A 5,510-nucleotide genomic window follows, 5' to 3' on the forward strand; every position below is an offset into this window, starting at 1 on the left:
TTCCGTCAGTCCACCCAGGCTCTTCCCAGATGCAGAGGGGATGATGCTGGGTCAGAAACCTTTGTTAGGACAGGGCCTATGATGCTGATGCTCCTGGGGAGGAAAGGGGTCCTGTCTGGGGAAGAGGGACTAAGCCCTCCTGGCCTATCTTCCTCTCTGTTTTCCTCCCGCCCAGGCTGAATGTCAGAGGCCAGAACTAAAGGAGGCTTCTTAATAAAGCCGTCACCTCCCCTGGCTATCCTGACGAATTTGTGCAGGCTAAAATGAAATGTGAGGCCGTAAAGACAGTTCTTAACCAGGCCTGTGCAGCAACATCCTTTCCTCTCTGTCTCCTCTGAGCTGCAGGCTAGTACATTTTATTATCTCGACATCAAAAAATAAGTGAGGCCCAGTTCTATTCGCCTCTTCTTGGGGAGAGAAAAGCCCTGAGCAAAGTGATCCAACAGCACTGCTGGGTGTCTGGGAGTATCAAAGACATCCAGTGACTGGTCCCCTAGTGGGGTCAGGGGAGGAAGGCTGGGCTTGGGGTAAGGTTTTGAGAAGGAGGCAGGAACCAGAGCAGTGTGTGTGTGTGTGTGTGTGTGTGTGTGTGTGTGTGTGTGTGTTGTGTGTGTGGGTGTGGGGGGGGGGGAGAGAGGGAGGGGGAGAGAGAGAGAGAGAGAGAGAGAGAGAGAGAGAGAGAGAGAGAGAGAGAGAGAGACTGTGTCAGTCTGTATTGAAGGATACAAAATGACACTTAGAGAAATGGAGGGCTCCCTGGATTCTGGCCCAGAGACTATAGCACTCAGGAGTCTTACCCTTTGGTCTCCTGATGGGGCCCTGGGTCCTTGTAGCCCACAGAATGGTCTGCAGGTTTAAAAGGCTGAGTCGAGCACACAGGGTGAGACCGAAGGTTTGCCCAGGTCAGTGCAGCAGAACTTCCTCCAACTCTTCCTGGATCCTGGACCTAATGTCCACATGGCATGGTGGCATCATACATGGGAAAAGACCTTTGGGGACTTCTGGATGCTGGCTCTGAACTGACACCAATTCCAGGAGACACAGAACATCACTGAGGCCTCTTCTCACTTGGGGTTTGCTGCGATCAGTGGCATCCTTGGGCCACATGCGTGATGCCCCCCTGTGATAGCACATGCAGGTGGCCCTTTCCAGGCTTTACATCACAAGCCTTGTCAGAGGACACAGGCTGGGGGAAGGAAGGCAGACCCATCCGGATCTTCCAGACTCCATGGGACACTCCCTGAGGACTGCAGATACCCCTGGCTGTTCACAAGAAAGGGGAAACTTGGTCAAAGTCAACTTCACTGGGGAGCAAAGACAGCACCTGGGCTCCAGCCCCAGTTCAGACCGCCTCCCAAAGGAGGCCAGCCCCAGAGAGGACACAGCACTAACACCTCCTCCTACCCAGTAGAGGAAAACCTTCCTTTTCTCTGCTTGTCCAATCCCATTACTAGAGGTGAAGGACAGCCAGGGTTCCTCAGGGACTCCCGAGCCCCTCCATCCCCAGCAGTCATTAAGAGGGCCAAGGGAAGCCTCCATCCCTCCTCCACAGGAAGCCAAGCAGTGGAAGGTGTGGTCCCAGAAGATGGCCCTGGCAGCACCCTTCAGCGACGGCTTAAATAAGTGAATGGGTGACAGATGCAAGACTGGTTACCAAGGGCAACCGTGATATTTTTGGGGACAGCTTGGCAAGGGTGACTTCTAAGGAGGGAACATGCTGTGGGGCTGCACCCAAGCACTGAGGGCAGAATGGGGCGGACTAGCCTTCAGAGTGCGTCCCTGTCATGCCTCACTCCTGCCTCAATCAGAGTCCTCAGAGCAGGCTCAGCAAGGGCTGGTGCTGGCCAGGGAGGCGGGTGGCAGGTGCTGCTCAGAGGGACATGGTTTGCACTCTTGACTTTGGACAAGGCCTAACTGAGCCTTCTGCCTGCTCTGGGAGACACGGTGAGCTCTTTTGTGGCCCAGGGGATGCCCTTTCTCCTGGGGGCCACAGCTGGTAACACAGGGGTTGCTTGCTGGCTTCAAACCTGAGCACTGGGCAGGTGAGGCTGTGGCCTCAGAGGTCTGATGTCTGTGGACATCTTCTAACTACTCATTCCTGCGAGGACCAAGGGCTGGTGTTCAAGGTGGGAGCATCATTCTGCCTGCAGGACTCAGCATGGACGGCATGATACCTGCCCTTGCGGGGTCATGTGTCAAACGGATGCCTGACAAGCCTACAGGGTGTGGGGGCTATCTGAGGGGGACAACAGGGTCCCCAAGGGCTCAGTCTGAGGGAGCATCTGAAGGTGGGGTTCTGACACAAGGGCACTGACTGAGTTGGGCAGGGGTGGGCCCTGGCTGTTGCCACACTCCCTCCTTCCTGAAGCCTCTCAGTCTCTTCATGGTGAGACTCAGTTTTACCTGGGCTTAGCTCACCTTCCTCACTGAAAGTCAGGCCCATGCACTGCAGAATGTTGGACACAGGAAACAGCTCCTACTTCCCAGGGACAGGCCATCTGTGGGGTATGAGACAGCTCTCGGAGATGGGGGACCTGGGCAAGTATGGAGTCAGCCCATGGTGCGGGGGGCGGGTCTCGATGAGCAGCAACCGTGTCAGGGAGGAGGTGCCTGATGTGCTCCTCCTTTCTCCTCTTGAGGATTGTTCTACAACGAGATGACGGGAGGCAGTGTGCTGGGGCACTCAGCTACTTCCGTGGGCTGTCAGGCCTGCTCTCTGTTGGCTCCCTGTATTTTCCCGTCTTCCCCTGCTTCAGGGTTCTTAATCGCTCACCTCTGCCCAGACCTCAGAGCATCCTCTACTTGGCCGTTTTCTAGGTAGTCTGGATGAAGGTGGCATGCTGAAGCTGAGGTTTGGGAGTCAGATGTGGTAGGCGGAGCTTAACGGATGCACCCAGGTGACAGGTGCATCTGCACCTGAGACCCACCTGCACCTTGGGTCAGTGCAGCCAAAGCTGAGCACATGATCATTCCACAATTCCCTTTGCTGACCACCTGCTGAGGGCACCATGGTCAGGTTCTAGGATCCCCGAGCTCCCCTTGGGTCCTCCAACCCCCCCAGCAACTCTGTCACTTTCCGTGTCCTCTTTCTGTAGAAGTGTCTGAGGAAGTCACACTGTGCGCGCCCACTCTTGGTAGTCCTGGGCTTCTTGGTAGACACCCTGAGTGTGCGCTCCACCCTGCCTCTTTCCTCCTTCACCACCTTGGGCCTCACCTGCCTATGCTGAGCCACTTTGCATGTCCCTGGCTCTGTTGCCCTTAGCAGCCCAGAGGGTCAGGAAGAAAAGACCCCTGCAGGTGCAGACATTAGGTGATGGACACTGAGTTTCCGGTCTGGGCACTGGAGGAGAGTGGAACAAAGCTGAGCTGTGGTGGGTGACAGTCTGTCACATGTCACCTGTCACACTGAGCAGACCTACCTGGGTGTCTGGGTGTCTCCAGGATAGCAGAGTGAGGCACAGAGGGGGAGTCACTGGGGCAGGTGATCGAGGGAAGAGTCATTCAAAGGCAGAAGGCTGGGGTGGGATTGGATGGTAGCACATAGACAGGCCCTTCTCTGTGGGAAGGGGTGGGGCCAGGACAACTACAGTCTCATAGCTTCTGTTCTGATGTTTAGAGCTTAAGAAGTCCCAGCCAAGCCATAGCCCTGGGCTGGCTTAGGCTCTCTGGGTATGGAGGGCAGGTCTGGCATGGATGTGAGCTGTCCTTAGATCTTAGAGGGTGGGTGGCCAAGAGAAAGGCCGCCTAGATCACCTGCTTTGGGGCCACACCTGGTCTCCTGCACCCTTCTGAGAAGAGTAACATAAACAGTCTCCAGGCCAGGCTCCCAGGCTGCCTCCCCTCCCCAGACCCATGGCCCTGCTTCCCTCACAACCCCCAAGTTCCTGGGATCACAGTTCAAGCCCTCCTGGCCCAGTGAACTTCTGATGGGTCAGTTAAACTGTCACCAACTACAGAGAAGTGTGTTTGAAGACTATGACGAATACATGTCTCAATGAGGAAGAATGTGTGCTGTCTCAGAGGACTGTGGGAAGTCTTAACCTTAAAGCATATGTTGTGGGGTGTGTGTGTGTGTGTGTGTGTGTGTGTGTGTGTGTGTGATGGAGAGGGATTAGTCTCAAGAGCCAGGACACCTGGCTTAAGTGTGTGTGATGTTGACACCCTCCCATTCACTTGTGACTATGATTATGGTGCACCACCCATTTTGCCGAGGCATCCTTCGTGGGGGACACTGGGCTGTGCACTGCCCACGTGTGATCTCTTCCTGTTACTGGAGCATCTGTAGCTGGGCAGGCTTAAGGGCTTCTACCAAGAGACTGGCGAGGGGAGGCCCTGGTCAGCAGAAGGAGCAGCCCTGTGGTCCCCCTTAGCCATGTGCTATGCTTAGGAGGACCAGAGAGTGATGTGTGGGAGTCAACCAGAACATCCCAACTCTGCTTTCATGGGCCTTAGTTCTCTGTTTTAGCCTTGTCCAGACATGGGATTTCCTCAAGCTTAGGTCTAAGCTGACAGTCCTGATCTCTAGCCAACTAAATCCAGCCTTGAGAGGAGGTACTCCTGGAGGGCAGGCCCCCACCTCTGAGGAGCCCTTATAGCAAAGGGGCTGAAACCAGCCAGTGGATGTTGTGTGCCTGGGCTGCTGAGCTGCTAAGAAGGTGTGGGGACTGGGCAACCATACAGGGACCATTGAGAGGCCAGTGGTCAAGAGAGGCCCACTCCTTGGATGGGCATCCATCTTTCTGATTCACTGTGTGATCCCAGATCATGCAGGGTGGACACACAGTGGTTATTGCCTGGCTAGGACCATGAAGCAGAGCCTGGACGGGTCTCCCACCTCCCTTCTCTCAGATCGGCCCCATCAGGGGATAATTTACCAACACCAAGCCCTGGGCTCTAGCAAGTTCACTTTGTTTGGGATAGCTGCTCAGGGGATCAAAGCTTGCTTTCCAAGCCTGGCGGGTTTTATGGCAACACAGTCCATTAGCACTTGGGAGTCTTCAGACATTAAGCTAATGAGATACTTGACTTTGCTCTGCTAATACATCTTCTGAGGGGAGACTCAGGCCCTGGCATTTGCTGGTGATGGACAGAGCCTGACTCTTCTAGCATCAAGAGTGGCCTGGCTAAGAATTAGTAAAAAGACCTTGGGGAGCAGGAGGCTTTGAATGTTTATTAACACAAGCAAAAGAACTTTGGGCTTCAGTGTCTTTGAACTTTTAGTTCCAAGGAGGTCTCATCTTTAGCATGCAGATTCCTCTTAGCATGTTTGTAATTGTAGAGAGTTTTATTCCCGTGTAGTGTCCTCTTATGCTTGTGAAGTTTTATTAGGGAATTCCCTGTGAGTCTCTGTGTTATCACATTTTGCCATGAAAATATCTTCAAGTTTTCTTTACTTGACCCTCTGCAGAGCCATGGCTGGTGGTACTGGACCCTATGCAGAGCCATGGATGTGTCACACTGAACAGCACATGGGGAGGCTGAAGAGTGGAGTTGCCCAATGCTTCACAGCA

The sequence above is a fragment of the Nannospalax galili genome, unplaced genomic scaffold (assembly GCF_000622305.1).
Source record: "Nannospalax galili isolate Female #2095 unplaced genomic scaffold, S.galili_v1.0 scaffold2379, whole genome shotgun sequence".
NCBI lineage: Eukaryota > Metazoa > Chordata > Mammalia > Rodentia > Spalacidae > Nannospalax > Nannospalax galili.